Genomic DNA, 22,458 nt, shown 5'->3' with positions numbered 1-22,458 from the left:
CCGGACTTGGAGACGAGGTCCCGCCCACCGGGACACGCACGCGCCGGTGGTGCCTCGTCCCACGAGCGAGAGGTTCCGAGAGCGCTCGTGCTCCGCGCGTGGAACCTGTGCTGGATTCGAACCTTCTGCGAGAGCTGCCTCCCGAGCCTCCGTACGTTGATTATTATTTACCCCCCCACGGTTTTTTACACACACGCACGACGCACGTGCTGCGGAAAGTCGAACGAGAAACTTTTCCAAAGGTATCCTGTTATTTCCTAATATACGTCTCCATTAAGTCTGGCATTGTCTGTATCCTTTATACAACTTATACTTATAGTTATAACGAATCATTGTTTGGCTTTATGTGTCCCCAACGTTTTACAGGAAAAACGTTGCCATCGTGAACATCTCGCGTGAACTTTTTAACAATTATTACTTTTTAAAATCCACGGTCAGTTGTGCAGAAACTTTAGAAAACGATTATAAAATAAACAGACGTTGTGGTCGACGTCGTCACGTGGACGAGAATGTAGTTTTTAAAATGAGTTAACATTGACATTGGTGGCACCAGGTGCCGTACCTTGAGAGTGAGGAAGAGGAGAGGTCGGGACGACTTTGAGCCAGGTAGGGGTGTTTCAATCAAATAGTGGTCAATGCATCATGCATGAATGGTCTATCGGGAAAGGTGGTGGCAACATGCAAGTTTAAATGACATTTAGATGTTGTACTGTAGCGTAGGTACCCAAGAAGCAGTTGGGATAGAGGGGTATTGGGTGCGTGAATAATGCGTGGATTGCGCATGGAAGCTTAATGGGATTAATTACCTTGTTTCATTAACTTCTTCTTCTTCTTCTTTTTTCTTTACGATCAGAATTCTTTCCACGTTATTTTGGGGTTGCGAGAACTCTTGGGCCAAGTCTTACACGAACCGGATGTCCAGGCCTAACGTTCGGCAAAGTATTTCGGGCGAAAATTTTGTAATTTGTCCATGATGCCGGCGATAGATCGCCTACTCTTCGCGAAGGACACCGTGAGATCTTTAATGTCCACCAACCAATGTTGGCGGACGGGACGGGCAGTTTAACGTTCATCCGAGGGACGGCATATCCACGGATGAATCACCATGCCTGTCAAACACCGAGATGGCAGTTTATAGCTGTGTCTGGATTCGAACCCAGGCTCCACAGCTTAGAGGTGAGTGTGTGTACCTCCTAGCCTAGGCCATCGTGCCAGGCCCTTGCCCTTGTAGGCCCTTGCGTGATCACCACACGTTGTTGTTAGTCTTCACTAAATGCTAAAACATTATAAAGGGTCAAAATTTAATAGAGATGTGCCAGGTTCAGGTCGATTGGTTGAGTCATTTACCAAAAGCGGTGTGCTGTACATAAGATTACTCGAATAAATTAATTATATATTATATCTATCTATAATTCCAGTAATCTCTGTGTGTGTGTATGCGACCGCTGTTTCTCGACAACTACCGGTCCGATATACTTTAAACTTGCCAGGTATATTGCTGGGGACCCGAGGATGTGCCTTTTCAAGGTTTCATATTAATCGGACAATTACTTACCGAGCTATGTCCAAAAAACGATTCAACCAATCAGAGAGCAGCGAGCTATCGCGTGTGCCGAACGTGGCGAACACACTCTGCCTCGGACGGCACATTTGAGAGCGTATTCATTTATTTCACGTTGGCAAACTATGTTGCCGTTAAACTATGTTTTAAAACTAATTAAAACTATTTTGCGATTCATCGTAACTGCGATTCGTAACTGCCGTTCGCTTTGGCTTTGCGAATGAACCAAACCATTTCATGTAAATAGAGGAGGGGGATTGTCACCGTACTCGCAAGCCGTTCGCTTTGGACCAAACCATTTCATGTAAATAGAGGGGGGGGGATATAATTTTAGATATAGATATAGTACGGGCATGCCCTAGTATTTGTCAATTTGTGCTTTCATGATGTGGATGAATATTAATGGGCTGAGTAACTTCAACATACTTTAGCACGTGGAACTGGCCACTTACACAATGGCCAAATACACAAAGACAATATACACATAGGCCATATACACATAGGCCATATCCACATATGCTATATACACAAATACCATACACACAAATACCATACACATAGGCCATACACACATTGGCCATACACACATTGGCCATACACACATTGGCCATACACACATTGGCCATACACACATTGGCCATGCACACATTGGCCATGCACACATTGGCCATGCACACATTGGCCATGCACACATTGGCCATGCACACATAGGCCATGCACACATAGGCAATACACACATAGGCAATACACACATTAGCCATACATACAATAGGTCACATGCACAATAGTCAATAGGCCATGTATACACAAAGTCCATATACACAAAGTCCATATACACAAAGTCCATATACACAAAGTCCATATACACAAAGTCCATATACACAAAGTCCATATACACAAAGTCCATATACACAAAGTCCATATACACAAAGTCCATATACACAAAGTCCATATACACAAAGTCCATGTACACAAAGTCCATGTACACAAAGTCCATGTACACAAAGTCCATGTACACAAAGTCCATGTACACAAAGTCCATGTACACATACGCCATGTACACATACGCCATGTACACATAGGCCATGTACACATAGGCCATGTACACATAGGCCATGTACACAGTTGTCCATATACACAGTAGTCAATAGGACATGTATACACAAAGTCCATATATACATAGGCCATGTACACAATAGCCCATGTACACAATAGCCCATATACACAATAGCCCATATACACATATGCCATGTACACAATAGCCCATATACACATAGGCCATGTACACAATAGCCCATATACACATAGGCCATAGACACAAATGCTATCTATCTATAATTCCAGTAATCTCTGTACGTTTGTACGTTTGTACGTTTGTCTGTCTGTGACCGCTGTTTCTCGACAACCACGGGTCCGATATACTTTTAACTTGCCAGGTATATTGCTGGGGACCCGAGGATGTGCCTTTTCAAGGTTTCATATTAATCGGACAATTACTTACCGAGCTATGTCCAAAAAACGATTCAACCAATCAGAGAGCAGCGAACGATCGCGTGTGCCGAACGTGGCGGGCACACTCTGCCTCGGATGGCACATTTGAGAGCGTATTCATTTATTTCACGTTTGCAAACTATGTTGGCGTTAAACTATGTTTTACAACTAATAAAAACGAATTTGCGATTCATTCGCTTTCCTGCGCGTTTGTGCACGCGATGGCGATTTCTTTACCAAACTCCGGAAGCCGTTCGCTTTGGACCAAACCATTGCATGTAAATAGAGGGGGGGGATTGTCACCACTCGCAAGCCGTTCGCTTTGGACCAAACCATTTCATGTAAATAGAGGGGGGGGATATAATTTTAGATATAGATATAGTACGGGCATGCCCTAGTATACACAAAGGCCATATACACAAAGTGTGAATTTTCTTATTTTTCTTGTTGAATATTTAGCCATACGTACTCCACCCTCAGAAGAGGCTGTACAGGAAACTGCACCCACTGCTTCACTTTATTGTGATCTTGAAAGGTCGGTGTCACTCGGGTCGGTGGTTGGGTCTAAGGGAAGAGGCATGTTTACACTCACTATCTTTTTCAAACATTGCTTTACTTTGAATCAGATTAATCGGGTATGTGCTCTGTTCCTTGATGGAAATGTACGGAGATATTCAACAACATCACTCATAGTATCCCTTAAAATGAATTGCCATGGAAACGTCGTTTGTAATTTTTTAACTTGATAGGGTCTCGGTCTCTCGACATCAAATGTTGTTACTTTGGCTCTTGGTCGTCTTGGTGTGGTCTGGTTTCATCTCGGATAATTATTCACTCTTTGAAATGAGCATCGAAACTGATGATTGTCTGCATAATTTATCTTATGTTCAAGTGTTAACGGATTAGATTTCAGACTATTGAGGATTTTAGCAGAACGAGATTCCATGCAAAGGAAGGATAACGTGCTGAGAATAGAGTGGTGAACAATATAATAACTAGATAAAAGAGCAGATTGGAACAAATTGTCAATTTGAATGGCAGGAACAATGTGACATTGTGGTGACCTGTTGCCTTTGGAGTCAGGATGACAGAATGGGGTTGGATAGGCATGGGGAAGTGATTCTACAGGCAAGACAAATGAAGGATGATGGAGGTAAGTAAGGTAGGCAGAAGCTTGAGCCTACTCATTAACAGGTGTCTTCATTAACTGAAATTACCTGATGAGGCTGGATGGAGAGGGGGTGTGGGCTTGCTGAAAGGCGGCACAGAGCCATACAGTATATGCAGAGTAAGTATACTGAGAGGCTACGAACCCAAATCCTTATGTTGGGTTTCCACTAGCTGAATGCCAATGATCCTAATTAATGTTTTATATGAGTACATGAGACCATTATACAATGCCAGGTGTGTTGAGGGAGCTTCAGCCAAGACTAGACAGGTGTATTTACTGCATTGTGGTTTAAAGCCTTTTACTTTATGAATGCTTTGAGAAGAACTTCGCACTATGGAAAGTGCGCAACCATTATCTGCCTTTGGAGGTAAGCTAGTCATTTGATCCCACATTTTTTTTTAGCCAATCTTTAAACCAATAATTCCAAGGATTTCTCTTCTATTGGTGACTGTCTTGACTTGACCAGCCTGTTTGGTGAAGGCATGCTCCCTAAGCATGGTCCATTCTCTTACCAATAATTTGAGGCCATTGTAATCCAGTAAATATATAATTCAGTCTTTCCATCAGATCTTTGGTCTACCTCTGCTTCTTACAGGGCCCTCTCCAGGTTGCCAGTTTTTTTTTAAGTGACTGACCAAATTGAAATATATGCCAGTTTTCTTGGTGGTCTTTCCTTGGAAATAGTGATATTCCAGGATGTAAGTGATATTCCAGGGGGGGTATTATTGATGCAAATTGAAAACTTAATGGGCCTAGTGATAGGATATTATGCTTGAGGATACCAAATTCCAGGAAACGTGTAGAGAAGAGATAGTTTCTTAGACAGAGGAATTCCCAGTTCCTGTGCAGGGAGGAAGTCTGCGAAGTAGGATATGAGTATGTGTCACATCATCTTCGATTTGATCTGAGAGGCTCGAGTCATTTTGAGTACGTCGAGCGAATTACCGAAAGACAAAATTTCTAATGCGTCATCCGTTCCATCAAACAATAGAAACATGCCTACACAAGTGTGGATCTGATGTAACATTCTCCCATATTATTTAGCATTGTCTTTGTTGATGTGGTTCGTGTGCAGCCACACGGCTGCTGGTTGCATCATCTTTCTGTGGGCACATCTGCCGCTGATGCAGTGCCTCTCTATAACCAGTTATCTGGTACTCATTTTGCCGGCCTCGGAAGGATGACAGGCTGAGTCAACCCCACCTGCCGTTAATTCAACGGGATTCAAACTCAGGACCTTCGGATCCCAAGCCCATCGCCCTAACCATTAGGCCAACACCAGGTATATCTTTGTTGATGGTGAATCTACATGTCTTTCAAACCTTCATACAAAGGGTTCTAAAATATGAAAAATAAATTGAGGAAAGGAAGAGAAGGAAGAATGATGAGACAAAGGAGATTAGTGGAAAGATTGAAGGGAAAGAATGTGAGGAGGGGAGAGAAGAGGGGCACTTGTAGAGCATCTGGGAAGGAGGAGGGGCAATATTGCTCCATATTTACCCTCACCAGAGGAGAGGGTATTGCATTTGAGTCCGTTTGTCTGTCTGTCTGTCTTGTTTGTTTGTCCGCACAGAATAAATATGAATTTCTATGCAACCGTTGGTCCGATTGACAGGAGATTTTCACCATAGGTGCGCCTCCTCCTGTATAATTTTTTAAATGATACTTATGACGTAATAGGTCACATTGGTCGGCCGCCATCTTAGAAAAACCGAAAATACTTGCACCTCTATATCTCCGAAAGCGCTGCATATAAAAAAATTGAGACATGGCTCATTGTAAAGAACTCTCTATGCGGAATAACATATGTTAATGATGATGTCATAGGTACCTCCATTATGACATCATAATTCGACAAGTACAAAACTTCATCCGATCAAGATGAAATTTATTGAGCGTCATCTAGGGATAAATTGATGGAGAAAAAAATGATGACGTCATCGGTCACGTGTTTTGGTCGTCGTATTTGGTTTGACACGAAAGCCTTAAAAACACTAAAAACATGTCCTGGCGAGGGTCTGCAATCTGATTCCTCTTTCTTGTTGCATATGTAATACTTAGATGACCCTAAACAGGTAACAAAGCTGATGAAAGAGCTTCAAAACAATAAAACATTGCAAGATGAACAAACCAGCAATGAAGGATGTGGAACAATCAAATCTGGATATGATGCAAAGACAAAGACTAAATGACGTTAAAAAGATCAGAAATAAACAGTAGTGTAGAAAGAGAGAAGGAGATGATGAAGAGCTTCCCATGTTGAGAAAGTTTTCAGTAGAGGAAAGAATGGACTTGTGTCAGAAGATGGAATAAAAATATAACATATCCGATGTCAAGCTGTTTGGTGTCATTCCCTGCAAAACAACTGCATAACCCATTGTGAAACTACAATTCTTGTAATTAAATTAGAACTTTGTGTAATTTACGTGACGCCATTAATAGGAGCCAGGCATGCAGGCTTGAAGAAGGCTTCCCGCACTAGATCACACACTAGATCACACACTAGATCCCGCACTAGACCGCCCACAGAAGGCTTCCCGCACTAGATCCGTACTTTAACCAACTTTGCCCGATGCAGCCTGAAACTTTGCCCGAAGCTCGACTTTGGCTACGGTATCTCGAACAATGGCACCGCACCACAGCATTTCAAGTGGTCTGTCTCTCATCAGCATCTTTCACAGTTCTGATGAGTTACATTTACCGCTGTTTTATATTTGTATATTTTTATGATTATTGTCTGATGGGAAATGCAGAATGTTTTGAAAGATTGCCTTGGAGTTGTTTTTGATGTCGTGCACTGTTTTTCTTTCGTTATTTCATTATTATTTATGTTAAATGACTCTCTAATGTAGGATTGCGTGTACTTTGGCATCAGTATAACATGTAAACATGGCTTTCCTGTCATGGTGAAGCACCACCAATACAGAAGTCCAACACAGTTGTTTTCAATCTGCAAGATTGCGGGTCTCTGGTGTGGGTCTTCAGAGCCAGGGAGCGCCAAGGTCTCTTACCAAAGTGTTTACTTACTCTCCAAAGCCCCCACCACTTACCTCTCCTACCATTCTAGCATTTATTTTGCTATCTTGCACTGATATTAATTTAGACCTTTGGCAGAGTGGCCATATATACTGTTTTATGATGCTGATTAAAAATAGAATAACTGACAGTTCATTAAACACTAAATATCACCAATTTTTCATCAAACAATTGTATTATGAAAGAACACCTCCTCTTGAAGAATTTTTGTCATGCAAGCTTTTGGGTCTCGCTATCAGCCATGATCTTTTCTGGGAAAACCACATTTCCAAGCTGGCCTCCAAAGACAGTCGCCGACTGGGCATCCTCCGTCATGCGAAATTCCTTCCTTGACACTACTGAGCTTTTCACCACAAACAAAGCTTTCATCCGTAGCTTGATGGAGTATTGCTCTCCCCTCTGGGCTGGTGCTCCTACCTCACACCTAGCTCAGCTTCATGCTGTAGAAACCAAGGCTTTCAGAATCATTGGAATCTCCCGCGATGAAGCTGATTCTGAGGGTTGTTCACTCTCTCACCGCAGGCAGATTGGTGGTCTCTGTCTTCTACCGACTGCTCTCCGGCCTAGCTCCCCCTGCTCTGTCTGTACTTTGTCCCTGCAAGATGCACAAGGTCTGCTAGCAACTCCCTTTTGGGGAAACTGCCAAAATCAAGACTCTCTGCTCACCTTCACTCTTTCATTCCTCTTTACTCCCACCTCTGGACCAAACTCTCACACACTCTTCAATCCCACTCCTCCCTCCAGGTCTTTAAAACAGCTGCTCACCACCATCTCTTGTCTCCCCCACCTCCCCCCTCCCCCATCCAAAACCTCTACCCCTGTTAATCCACCAAAAACCCACCTCCTTCAAATTCCCTGGTTTCTTTCCTGAAAGTCCCTTTAGTGTCCATCTCTTTTTTTTTTTTATCTTGTGTACCCCATCATAACCCTCTCTTCCACAGATCTCCTTTTGTCCCTGTTTCCTAGTGTTGATGTGCATCCCTCTCTCACCCCTTCTTGTCTCCCGCTTCCTTTGTAACATGTTCTTCATGTTATCTCTTGTATGAGCCTCGACTAGGACACAAAAATAAAACACCAGAGTTTCTCAAGGCTAATGTATCAGCAGATAGTTTGACACTCGTTTTTATCAACTGGACGTTTATTCTAAGGTGTGTTAACCGCCATGCAAAGCAAAATATGGTTGACATTTAGAACGTTAGCTCATTCATCAGAGCAAGAGCGATCTTCCTTCCTCTCTTACCTCGATGAAGGGATAATGTCAAAAACAATTTTACTTTGATTGGCATATCCTTGTCAACTTTAATTTGATACAACATATCGTTATTGCTCTTCATATTGTGAAATGATCCAAATGCCTTTGGGCATGTTGCATCACAATCTGGATCACTTTAAACCCTGTTGTTAAAGTTTTAACTGGAAACATGCATGCTCTTTGCTTGAAATCAAAAAATTTTTGTATTGCTTCTACACCATGAAAATATTTGCATAATCAACTTTTGTGGAGGGGAATTAAAGGCATATTAATATCTTTGAGTATACTTTTCCTTCTTTACAACAGTTTATAACTTCAAAACAAGTGGAAAAAACCTTCCACCTCACTGCAAAGCTCAGTGTTGGATGCTTTGGTTTGAACCTCCACTTAAAATGAATATAATTAAACATTTTGAAAATTTCGAATTATTCTCACTTCTATTTCGACATCAACGTCATGCGCATTATCAACGTGCTTAAACTTTTTTTCAACACAACACGACGGTGATTTGTAATATTGGATACCACTGGGGTGGTGCTATACGACACACATTTATGTAGAGAATTTGGGTCTTCTCCCCACATTGAATACCCTCCTTGAGATATACTACCCCAACAGAAACCATAACTGGGGTACCCTTAGGCAACATGCAAAATTTTGTTGGATATATATATATATATATATATATATATATATAAAAACAAACAAACAAACACGAATTGAGATATTGGTGTATTGTATACTTTTTATACATATATACAAGGACCAGTCAATAAGTAACCTTAAAATGGCGATATAAATTCGAGAATGTAATGTGTGTAGTTGTAGACGACATGTGTTATATCTATGGGTAAGAGTCATGTTTTGCCTGTTTTAGATCTGGCAACATTGAGAGTATGACGTCAGTAGAGCAGTTCCAAGATGGCAGCTCCCTTAGAAGCATGCACCAGGGAGGAGCAACGTTCTGTCATCCGTTTCTTGGGAAGTGAGGGTGTGAATCGAATGCACCAGGGAGGAGCAACGTTCTGTCATCCATTTCTTGGGAAGTGAGGGTGTGAATCCCAGTGAAATCCATCGCAGAATGAAAATGCAATATGGTGACGCATGTTTATCGCTGCATCAGGTGTACGACTGGGAGAGGAAGTTTAAAAGTGGTGTCCAGTGTGGCAGACACTGCTCGCTCGGGCCGGCCTCAAACAGCCGACACACCAGAAATGGTTGCAGGAGTTGAGCGCATGCTAAGGGAAAACCGTCGCATTACGCTGGATGAAGTGGTTTCCGAATTGAACATTAGCCATGGTTCAGCACACCATATCATTCACAATGTCCTGGGGTTCCGCAAAGTATCTGCAAGGTGGGTGCCTTGACAACTCACACCCAAACTGAAAGAATGGCGAGTGGACGTATGTGAATAACTTCTGTGACCTTGCGAAACAGAAGGCGACGCTTTCTTAAAGCACATAGTGACTGGGGTTGAAAGCTGGGTCCACTACTTTCAGCCAGAAATGAAGAGGGCAAGCAAAGAGTGGCGCCATTCAACTTCACCGAAGCCCAAAAAATTCCGCACACAACCGTCCACTGGAAAAGTGATGCTGACGCTCTCCTGGGATAGCCGAGGCCCACTTGTAGAGCATTACATGCCCAGAGGGACAACAGTCACCAGTGCATCACATCATACTGCAACCTCCATAAAAATCATCTGAAACCAGCAATCAGATCATAACGTCGTGGACTACTCACTACCGGTGTTTTGCTGCAGCATGACAATGCTCGGCCACATACTGCCCGTGCTACAGCTGCAACAATTGAGGACCTGCATTTTGCGTGTCTTTCTCATACACCCTACTCACCAGACCTCAACCCTTCAAATTACCAATCTTTGGCCCACTAAATGAGGCGTTTGGTGGAACCACTTTCCGATCCGAAGAAGAGGTTCAAGAGGCGGTGCACGAATTGCTACACAAGCAGCCAAAATATTTTTTTCCGAGAGGAATGAGGCCTTAGTAAAGCGCTGGAAAAAATGCATTGAACGCAATGGAGATTATGTTGAAAAATAATAGTTGTTACACATGTACATGCAATAAACAAGTTGTGAAAAATATTTTAAGGATACTTATTGACTGCCCCTCATATGTATACATATATATATATATATATATATATATATATATATATATATATATATATATATATATATATATATATATATATATATCTATCTATCTATATATATATATATATATATATGTCGGATTGAGACTTAGGACTTGGGACTCAGAAGAACTCAGAAGAAAGGAGCAACGGATATATTTATTGGAACTCGAGTACTCAAGCTTGAGGACAGCAAAGTTGCATTGAAACTCACAAGGAATGACCAACAGTACAACAAGATGCTCTGAAATAATTCAATTAACATTGCTTTATATAAAGGAAAGTCAGGGGTGGAGTTAGCTCACAAGACACAGAGACAGAATGGGCACATTGGGTCCCCCACCATAGTCCCATCCTGTTGTTCAGTTAATTAAAGGAAGTTCATCCAAGGCCAGTCATGGGTTAGTTTCTGATAAGGAGATGGTCAGCATTATGTGACAACATGTTTACAACTTTCTGTATAGCAGCTGGCTTGGGAAAGTACAAAGGGGAGTGGTCACTCGTAAAACTGTCAACTTGCAAGATAATGGCAAAAACAGGAAAAAGGCAAAGAGAGATAAGGGCCTGGAAAGGGGAACTAGAGATTGCGCCCACGCAGGCCAGAGCACAAAGGCAGAGAACTCCTTATTAGGATATTACACATCCTCAATGCAGTAGAAAGAACTCAGTATCAAAAAGAGTACAGTAGCAAGTCAAAACAAAACATATAATTGGTTATACTTGGTAATTGGTAAAGCAGCAAGGATATACAAAGGGGGAGGGGCATTACAGCTCCCTACATACCGCCCTTTTGGATCTAAGATACAAAGTTATCTACGAGCCAATCAAAGGCCTTTATTTCAAACAAAAACAGAAAAATCATTCAACATATCACGCGAAGGCAGCCCCGTAAGAATGTCCCGTACCAAAGCACCACACAAACTCAGTAGGATGATTCGCGTCTGTATGTGAGTATGCAATGTAAGGCCGTAAAAGCAGAGTGATCAAATGGCACACAAAATCCACCAAAAGAGGTGGGAGAGAGAGAGAGTGTAACTAAACGTAACGTACCACACGAATGCAGCCCAGTGAGCATGTCCCGTACCCAGTACCGCACAACGAACCCAGCAGGCTGATCCGCGGGTGTGTGGGTGCAAGTGGGTGTAAGTGGATGTATGATGTAAGTCGGGTGTAGATGGGTGTATGAGGTGAGACCGTAGAGACATGAAGATCGAATAGCGCGCCAAATCCACAACGAAGACCTCTGGTTCCACCGGGGTCCACACCCAGGAAGATCTCCGACCCACCCTTGGTCCACAGAGGTGCAGCCGGACTCCTCCCCAACTGGAGCTCGCCCAGGCTTCCCCAAGTGAAATCCTTGTCGATCTTCAGCGCTCAATCGATATTCATGTTCATGAGGTCTCTTACGTGCTGGTGATCTGGGGAAGACACAACATCGTCAGTATCAGGTGGCTCAAACCTATGGCCATAAAATAAAGCATAACGATCCAAAGGTGGGAGAGAAACTTCCTTTGGGTCAAAGTCGAGATCGTCCGAGGCGATGCTGCTTGCTTCGCTGTTATTCAAGGGCGAATCTCCAAAACAATCAGACTCGGAACTCAGAGTATTTTCACGATCGAGTTCCTCTCCATCCGGGCTTGGGTTCACAGCTGGGTCCAAATCCCGAACTGGGTCAGTGGCGTTTGACTCACTGTGGGCTTGTGAGACATAAAGGTGAGCTCGTGAAACATGGAGAGGCAGAGCCTGCATTGAAACATAAACATCAGCCGGGGACCCTCGCAAGTGGCCCACATCATCATTGGTAACATCATCAGTAACATTATTTTCAGGTGGCGTAGGCCTGCGGAGTGGACGGCCCATAGTCATAGCCACGGCATGGCATATCGTGAAGAAACGAGAGGAATCCTTCAGGAAATCGTCGATTTCTTCTTCCGACGTGTCGGGGCCCAGTTTAAACGGCCTTCTAGTAGCCTGAAATGCTTCGAGGTCCGCATAAGTGTACTCGACATCATTATCGGTAATATCAGCAATGGAAGAACAATCTTCGGAAGCGAAGATCTCATTGTCGCGGCCCAGGGACTCGTTCAGGTCGTCGTTCCAGGATCCGCGACTGGCAGTTGAGTTGACAGCTGGTGTGTCATCCGGACCCGCGATCCGCTGGTCGATCATCACCATGGCCTTTTCCGGTGTCGTCTTCAGTGTCCATCCTGTGGAAAACTTCCTCACACACGCAAGGACTAAAGCCTTGACTATCACACAACTAACCACGATTCCAAGGACTATTGCCAAAGCGGTTAGTACCCACTTTACAATTGTGCCTGTCCACCCTTTGAACCAGTCGGTAAGCCACTGGTGGGAGGCTTCCCGATCCAAGCGATCCCTTGTCAATGAGTGAGCGCTTTCCCTTAACGTTATAATAGCAGCACTGACACCCTGTGAGGGGTCAGGAATAAAAGTGCAACATTTACCCTCAATTATCCCACATACCCCTCCTCGTTCTGCCAATAGCATATCTAATGCAACCCTATTTTGCATAACCATTGTACGCAGATGGACAACTGTGTCCAACATTTCGTCGTGTGCTGTAGCGGTGGCGTTGGCCACAGTTTCTAAGATTAACGCAATTTTGTCAATGCGGTAACTGTTCATGACCGTCCCAGCCCATGGGAAGAAGAAGCTAACGGCTTTCTCCCAATCAGCGCCGTGTAAAGTAGTGGTGTCGTCGTCGTGCCAATAAGTGCTTCGTTGTGTCCTTATGAGTGCGGTGGTATTATGCAAGTGCTGTCGCATTTCCATCTCAGGGAAAACTGATCCTAAATAGCAAATTCCTCCCCAATTATCAGGTAAATACGGGTAAGCTTTATTCCCGCATACAAACATGGTCCCGTGCGGGGCCACTAAATGGGTGGTCATGCAAGTGAGAAGACCTGGGATAGTGTTTGTCCCGTTTTCCCCTTTCCATGCCAACTGGAGGTGTGTGAGGTTATGCAAGGGCGAGCTTGTAACGTTCACTAGGAGCGTGTGTTTCCCTTTTCTCGGGTCCGCGGGAAGGGTATCTCTACACACGGATTTGCCTACCATTACTTGGCCCTTTCCTTCTAAGCAGAGGGCCCCCCATGCCGGCTTGACCCAAACCGGCGCCGGACGTTCCTCAAAGTGTCGGGACAGGATGGGAGGGGAGTACTGGAAAACTCGTTTACACGCAGTTCCGTCAGAACCTTGGCTTGTCAGGGTTGTACTAATGCATTTGGTATCTAGTGGCTTCGAGCACAAATCATTGAGTGATAGGGGTAACACTACCATTGGTATGCCTGCTGTGCTGGTGCGGGGAAGGTGCATACACATCCAACACTGTGTCCTATTCTGTACTGTGGCCATATGCCGTGCGACCTTCCAGTATGTGTTCTCCTCTGGCTTCCTTCTTACTTCCTGGGCAGGAGGGGGTTTAATGACGTAGGCGGCACAACTAGGCCGGAATTGGTGTTGGGTCTCTCCCCTCTTTTTGTTCCTTCTAATCAGCGTGCGCGGGGGCCATATTCCACATTCAAGTATTATCGTGGTGTGTGGGCCGACGAGGGCATGCGACAGTAGGAGAGTAGTATTGTCGATGCCCGTGCCCCATTGATATCCTGCGGCGGCGTGACTATTCACGGTCCCAGTAAACCTTCCATTTTCCACCTGTCTAACTTTAGTTAAGACTATGCGTGGGGTTGTCATGCGTGCCTGTGGTGTCCCATTATGTACCACCATGGCTTCCATCCATCTTACAGATAACCACTTGAAATGTGTCTCCAACTCACAGCAATGTACTACTATCCCCTGTCCCCGGGGAGCCGTTATGTATTTGACGGAGTAAAGTTTAAATAACGTGTAGTTGTCGTGTCCTGGGTATTTGGGGAGATCCTCTCTCAGTGGGTTAAACTGCAGAAGCCTATCCTTGGCGGGGTTTGTTAGGCAGCTGCCCAGAATTCCCATCATCATGACCGTCATCGCCGCCCTTAGGAGACTGTGGTGCCCTAGACGGTGCATTGTCTTCAGCGGTGTGAGGTGTGGTGTCTGCAGCAATGTGAGGTGCGGTGTCTTGTGTGGCTTGTGGTGCGGGGATGGACAACTTACAATGGGTGGCGTGGATCCACGAAGGTTTACCCTCGCAGAAGACTGCCGTCGGTGTGACCAGTAGCACCTGGAATGGTCCCTTCCACCGTGGCTCCAAAGCAGCCTTGCGGGTGAAGTGCTTCACGAGCACCCAGTCGCCGGCCTGAAAGTTGTGGATGGCGTGGCCTATTGGTTCAGGCAGCGCCTCTCGTACTCGAGCATGGATGCTGCGTGCCACATTCGACAAGCCTATGCAAAATCTCAAAAGCATGTCATCCATTACTGGCAAAGCAAGGGTGGACATGTCTGTTGGTGCTGAAACGGGCAAGCTCATAGGTCGTCCCATTAATATTTCGTGGGGGGAAAGGCCCGTAGTGCGACCCGGGGTGGAACGAATGCTCATCAATGCAAGCGGAAGAGCCTCTGGCCACCTCAAGCCTGTGTCTGCGCAAAGTTTCGCTAGTTTATTCTTTAAAGTCTTGTTCGTTCGTTCCACAAGTCCTGAGGACTGTGGGTGGTAGACGCAATGGAAGGATTGTTTAACGCCCAACGCCTTCAGGATGCCCTTAACCACCTGCGCCGTGAAATGGCCTCCTTGATCTGACGAAATTATCTGGGGAATGCCAAATCTGCACATAAAATCCCGCACAAGGCGCTTCACTACTGTCGGAGCATCGGATTTGACGCATGGGTATGCTTCGACCCATTTGGTGAACGTATCTACGATTACCAACACATAGCGAAACGACATGCTTGGTTCCAATTCTGTAAAATCGAACTCAATAGTTGCGAACGGCCCACTAGGCGGGGGTCGTCCCCCATCATGTGCATGTCTCGGCGGCGCCCCTCTATTGTGTTGCTGGCAGACCACACACGATCGGCACACTTCGGATACAATCCGTGACAGTCCTGGCGCTGCCCAAGTGTAGTCTATCTGTCCCATCACCCCCCTCTGGCACACATGACCATTCTGATGAGCCATGCGTGCCAGCCAGGGCAGTAAAGCCTGGGGTGCTATAGGTTTTTCATCAAGGGTCCACATTTCCCCTGGCCCAGGGCGTATCGCTCCTCGTTTGAGCCAGACCTCGTGTTCGGCCGTCGGTGCAGCATTTTGCAAATTTATGATATCGTCCTTAGTTGGTGTGGCGGGTGGTCCCGCAGTCGGTATGTCAGCAATCTGTGCGGCTGTCTTCTGTGCTCGTGTCACCATCGGCATGTTGCGTTCTATCTGTTGGTTGGCGGCCTTTCCTGCCGCCTCGTCCGCCCTTGCGTTGCCCCGGGCAACGTCAGTGTCCGCCCTTTGGTGGCCACGACACTTAATTACCGCGATAGCGCGGGGAAGTAAAATGCTTCGGAGGAGCCCTTCTACCAACGCGCCATTCTTTATCACTGAACCGGCAGATGTGAGAAAACCTCTCATCTTCCAGATGGCTCCTTTATCGTGGACTACGCCGTGAGCGTAGGCCGAATCTGTGTAAATGTTGACGGCAAGGCCTTCCGCCAAGCTGCACGCTCTGGTCAAGGCGCACAGCTCCGCCTGCTGTGCGGAAAATGTAGGTGGAAGACGCCCGCTCTCTACCGTTTCGCTATCCGAGCACACGGCGTACCCGGACAACAGGGACCCGTCCCATGCGCGCCTAGCTGATCCATCGACATAATATGTACAGTCGGGATATTCTAAGGGATTGTCCTTTAAATCCGATCGCACCGTGGAGACTAGCTGCACAACGTCGGTGCACACATGAGGTTCGCCCTCCTCAGGAGTGGGCATCAGTGAGGCTGGGTTGAGCGTCGTGCAACGTTCGATCGTGATGTTGGCTGCAGTGATCAGTGCGGATTCGTATTGCATTAATCTAGTGTTAGACAAATGCTGTGTGCTTCGCTGTAACAGCAGCAAAGTGACGCAATGTGGTACCCGTAGCGTTACTGGGTGTCCCATAACAATGTCCGCTGTTCTTTCTACTGCGTACCTGGCCGCTGCCACGGCTTGCAAGCACACCGGAAACCCTTGTTCGACCGGGTCTAACTTTTTACTAAAGTAGGCCACCGGCCGCTCCTTATCCCCATGGGTCTGTGTCAAAACTGACTGGGCGAAACCTCCCACGGCGTGAGTGTAAAGGGTAAATGGTTTCGCATAATCCGGGAGTCCTAATGACGGTGCCGTAACCAGCGCCTGTTTCAGCCCGTCAAAACATCGCCTCAATTCATCCGTCCATATCAATAGGTCCGGGGCATTTGATTTGGTCGCCTCGTACAGTGGTTTAGCCAGCAGCGCAAAATCAAGTATCCAAGTGCGGCAATATCCCGTCATACCTAGGAAGCGCAGCATTTGCCGTTGCGAGCGAGGGCGAGGCAGCTCCGTGATAGCGGTCACTCGTCCAGCATCCAATTCTCGTTTTCCGTGCGAAATGGCGTGTCCCAAGTAAGTTACAACCTGCCGCACAAACTGAAGTTTTGGTCTGCCTACTTTGTGGCCTTTGGCCGCCAAGGCCTTTAATAGGGCCAAAGAATCCATTTCGCACGCCTCCTTTGAAGGGGAGCAAATCAACAAATCGTCAACGTATTGCAGCAACACTGACCCTCCCTTCAATTCCACATCCGCCAGGTCGCGGTGCAGCGCCCGGGAAAACAGAGTGGGGCTATCTGAAAACCCCTGAGGTAGTACTGTCCAAGTATACTGGCGCCCCCTATGGGTGAAAGCGAACAAGTATTGTGACTCAGGCGCGATGGGCACAGAGAAAAACGCAGAACAAAGGTCGATGACCGTGAAGTATGTTGCGTCCGGCGGAATTGACATCATGAGGGTTTCTCCGTTTGGAACTAGTGGGTGTATGCCCTGTATCACCTTGTTCACCTCCCTTAAATCCTGTACAAATCTCCATTTGTCCTTTGACGGCTTTTTAACTGGCAAAATTGGTGTATTACATGGGCTGTTAGTTTCTACGATAATCTTCTGTTCCACTAGGGATTGAATCACTGGTGCTATGCCTACGTCGGCCTCAGGTCGTAGCTTATACTGTTTTACGTTTGGCAAGCGCATCCCCGGCTGCACTGCTATCACTAGAGGTTTGGCGTCTCGCATCCGTCCAACCTCGCCGTCGCTTTTGGGCCATAAATTGTCTGGCACCTCCGCTAGGAGGTAATCCGACTCACCCGGGTCCGTTAGCACTGCCCTCATGGCATAGGTGCCTTTGGGGGGCAACTCTGCCTCTTCGAACTTTCCGTCCCTCCGTTCTGCCTTAATGTCAATTGAGAACCCTTCACCGTTTTCGAGCTGTTTCAAAGTCCAGCGGCCCCTCTTACACCGATAACCATGTAAGGGAACTTCTCGTAACCTCCCTACCATCCAACCTACACTTTCCGGCGGCCACCCTTTGGCAGTAGTGAGGGTAACATGGGCGACCGCTCCTTCGGGGTATTGGGTCAGCGCATGCTGACTCGGGGTTAGGACTACCTCAATTCCTATTCCCTCACGCCCGATCCATACCCGTGACAAGTGTAGAGGCATCCATTCGCCCAGCTTTTCCTTAACCCTTTCCCGGTAGTTCTCGTCCTCACCCGTTGCATCATAGTACGCAGTGCAATGGGGTGGATTATCCTTTAAGTCCTTTATCGAAATTTGGTGCTGTTGCATCCAATCTCGCAGCACTGAACTGTCCAAACACACATTATCTATGATATATGTCCAAGCAGACAAAGCCCCTGGATCCAAGCGCCACCAATACGCGGTGGGGCCGGGACGAGCCAGTGCCGTCATCAACAAGTCGCGTTTAGACTCCGCGACGTCTACGAAAACTCCCTCCTCGGTACATGAGATTTGACAGCCCAAACGGCACAATAAATCCCGTCCCAGCAAATTCGTCGGGGCGGTAGTGGTCATCAAGAAAGCATGTTTAGCCTCCAGCGGGCCGCATGTTACTCGCACTTCCTCCGAAATAGGAAGCGCTTGGGGTAAACCCGAAACACCCAGTATTTGAACGTTCCTGGCCGTAGGGCGCAAAGAGGGCAATTGCCCCTTGTTAATTGTGCTGCGAGTCGCGCCCGTATCTACGAGAAATTCTAATTGTCTTCCCTCCACGTCCAACATCATGGTTGGTTCCTCTGCCGGTGTCATGGTCAAGAGAGGACACTCCTTGGGCGACTCGCCAGCGTCCCGTCAATAGGCCCCTCTATTGTATTGGGGCTGAAACCCCTTACGAGCCTTTGGGCAATCACGTATCCAGTGTCCCATCTGCTTGCAATAATGGCACGGTTCCTGCGGAACCGGTGGTGCGGAGGGCATAGGTCGTCCCTCTACGGCTCCCCTTCCGCCCTGCCTACGTTCTGGCGGCCCCCAAAGTGACTGGTTCACTGGTTGCCACTGCGGCGGACCCCGAGGCGGGGCCCAGTTCCCCCTTGGTCCGTTCTGCATCCCACTATTGGGGGGTGGTCCGGGGTTTTGGAGAAGGGGTCTTGGTGGATACCAATGTTGGGGAGGGGGCCCTTGCACAGTCCAAGTTTGAGGGTTTTGAGGAGGAGGGGGAAGAGGGGGTGGTATTGTCCATTGTTGTTTCACCTCGTTCATATTAATTAGTCCAAAATCTTCCTCAGTACAACCGTCGCAGTTTTCATTTTCGCTGGGGATCCACTCTCCGTTGGGGAATTGGCCCTTATAGAAAAAAGGATAACAACTCCTCCTATGTTCCTCTGGACCTCGAACAGGTCCCCACTTCTGGCACTGTTCGTGTATGTAGTTCTGACTCTGATCCCCTTTTTTATTTTGGTTAAATTGAGCCCGTTTCTCCTGGACAAACATTTGCAATATTTCCTCCTTAATATCCTTCTTCTCCTCTAGGGAGGAACCCGGGCATTGTTCCAGTTTGTCGCATAATTCGTTGGTTGTCATTCCCTTCCAGCCGAAGAGGACGGTCTGTACCTGTTTCTTTAATACCGGCCGAAGCCCCTCGATTAGATATTGATTTACCAATGGTTGGGGTAGCCCTCCCAGCTGCATCGGACCCAGTCCTCCCCAGCGCGCAATGGCCTTTTCCAACCTTTCTCGGTACTCTCCAATTGGTTCTCCTGCCTTTTGTTTTATGGCCCCAATTTTTCCCCAATCCGGACCTCCTGCTGGCAACAGCGCATGCTCGATGGCACCCAGCAGCCGGAGCTTCAGTGCGTCCCATTGTACTAGTGTTATCCGGGGGATTGCACCCACCGCCCTTGGGTCGTCGTGCGGCCAGTGTGCTCTTTGTCTAGCCCTTTCCCATACTTTGGGTGGGAGCACGGATACTCCCATATGAGTTATGTCTCTATAGTCGCACTCGCCAGCCATAAACCAATTCGACATGGTCGGCACTATCTGCCGCGGATCCTCAATAAGCAAATGTTGAATCCTTTCCCGCATTACAGTTAAAGAGGATTCTTTCCATGGTACTCTTTCCCGAACCCCATGACCTGCTGCGTCAACCCCGATAACTTGTACAGGGCACAATGTTTTCCTTTCCTCTATTTCCTGACATTCCGATGGGGTAGTTTGTGAGGTCCTTTTCCCCTTACAACCTACCAGTGAGGGGTATAACCCATCCGGTCCTATCGGTGGCGGGAACCCTGCGATGTCGGTCCCGTCATCTATTCCGTTAGCCCCGAGTTGTGCCAACGGCCTTCCCTGGCTCGGGTGGTTCTGGGGTATCTGGGGCGCGATGGTAGCGGGGTTATAGGGAGGTGGTAGCGGGGGCGCAGAAAGGATAGGTGGTGCCTGAAACCCTGGGACAGAGCTTAGGACTGGGGCTGGGGAGGGTAGATTGGTCACTGCCTCCCCTCTCGCGGGGTCTGGTTTTTCAACGAGCGGCATCAGTCGCGCGTTGGCCTGCCTCTCTATTTCCTTAAGCGCTTCATCCTGCTCTTTATTCGCCTGTTTCCTCAGACCCTTGAGTTTTGTTACCTCACCGGCCAAGCTGGCCTGTTTCGACTTTGCGTGTCGCTTCATCGCTTCTTCCTTCCACCAGCCAAAAACTTTCCAATAGTCAGGCGGAAAGTGTTTCGTGGCCTGTTCGAACTTTTCTAATGTCTCATACAATACGTCCAATTTTTCCAGCGCAAAAGACCCTCCTTCGGGCCACGGTTCTCCTAAATCCTTCGTCAATGCAACCCATGACTTCCCTGGTCTCACAGCAGCATAGCCATACCTCTTAAACATAAAAAATGCTGGGGTATGTCTAAGCGGTTCACCTGCCTTTACTGTCTTATTACCCATACTGTTACCCATCCTAGGAAAATTTAGTTTACCGACGTAGCCTTGTACTCGTGAGGATCGCCCGCCTCGCGTTTACAGCCGTCTACCTAACTCTGAGAGGCTCGCAGCCTTGTACTCGTGAGGTTCGCCCGCCTCGCGTGGTACGGCCGCGCTACCTACTCTCCTGAGAGGCTCGCCCGCCTACACAGCCGTCTATCCTACCCTTACTGCACTTTCCTGGCGTCCTACGCCCGTATAATAGTTCTGATCTTACTTAAAATTCCAACGTCTCCCGGGTAGGCCTCGGTTCGGGACGCCGCCCTTATCCTTACCCTCACAACCCAGAGATCTATTACCCCTTAACCTCAGGCGCCCAACGTGGGGCACTTCTCCTTACGTAACGTTACCCTAACGAGTCCATAAACAATCAGTTGCTCCAGGACCCAAGCGGTCCGTAATTAAATTTAGGTTCGTGGAACAGGTATGAGCAGGGAACGGAACGTACGGCGACCGAGCAAGAGAGAGTGGGTTACAATTTGGACTGACCCCCGGGCTAAAAAGGAAAAAACAAAAGAAAACCACAGCTCACCTGACCCGGATCAATTGCCAGCTGGTCTCTCACCACTCCCTTGCCTGGGACCGCGTCCCGGACTGCCCAGACTGATCCCACCGCTGCCACCAGTTGTCGGATTGAGACTTAGGACTTGGGACTCAGAAGAACTCAGAAGAAAGGAGCAACGGATATATTTATTGGAACTCGAGTACTCAAGCTTGAGGACAGCAAAGTTGCATTGAAACTCACAAGGAATGACCAACAGTACAACAAGATGCTCTGAAATAATTCAATTAACATTGCTTTATATAAAGGAAAGTCAGGGGTGGAGTTAGCTCACAAGACACAGAGACAGAATGGGCACATTGGGTCCCCCACCATAGTCCCATCCTGTTGTTCAGTTAATTAAAGGAAGTTCATCCAAGGCCAGTCATGGGTTAGTTTCTGATAAGGAGATGGTCAGCATTATGTGACAACATGTTTACAACTTTCTGTATAGCAGCTGGCTTGGGAAAGTACAAAGGGGAGTGGTCACTCGTAAAACTGTCAACTTGCAAGATAATGGCAAAAACAGGAAAAAGGCAAAGAGAGATAAGGGCCTGGAAAGGGGAACTAGAGATTGCGCCCACGCAGGCCAGAGCACAAAGGCAGAGAACTCCTTATTAGGATATTACACATCCTCAATGCAGTAGAAAGAACTCAGTATCAAAAAGAGTACAGTAGCAAGTCAAAACAAAACATATAATTGGTTATACTTGGTAATTGGTAAAGCAGCAAGGATATACAAAGGGGGAGGGGCATTACAGCTCCCTACATATATATATATATATATATATATATATATATATATATATACGTGTGTGTGTGTGTGTGTGTGTGCGTGTGTGTGTATATATATATATATATATATATATATATATATATATATATATAT

The 22,458-nt window shown here is 46.7% G+C and overlaps 1 protein-coding gene across 6 annotated transcripts in view; it reads left to right on the top strand.

The window, feature by feature from the left end:
- The first annotated feature begins 11 nt into the window (after window positions 1-11).
- The window catches only part of ABTB2 (ankyrin repeat and BTB domain containing 2), a 324,845-nt gene continuing 302,398 nt past the window's right edge, over window positions 12-22,458 (top strand). For 3 of the 6 annotated variants that reach the window (XM_068110153.2, XM_078774524.1, XM_078774521.1), the window contains exon 1: window positions 12-151. The gene's annotated coding sequence lies outside the window, so the exon portion shown is untranslated. Of the gene's footprint in view, window positions 243-3,511; window positions 3,588-22,458 lie in introns of those variants that run through there. The other 3 variants (XM_078774525.1, XM_078774522.1, XM_078774523.1) reach the window with 3 other exon arrangements.

This window comes from Myxine glutinosa, chromosome 3, assembly GCF_964187855.1.
Source record: "Myxine glutinosa chromosome 3, kmMyxGlut1.1, whole genome shotgun sequence".
Lineage (NCBI taxonomy): Eukaryota > Metazoa > Chordata > Myxini > Myxiniformes > Myxinidae > Myxine > Myxine glutinosa.
The sequence above is the reverse complement of the archived record's forward strand: the minus strand, read 5'-3'. Positions and strand labels throughout refer to the sequence as shown.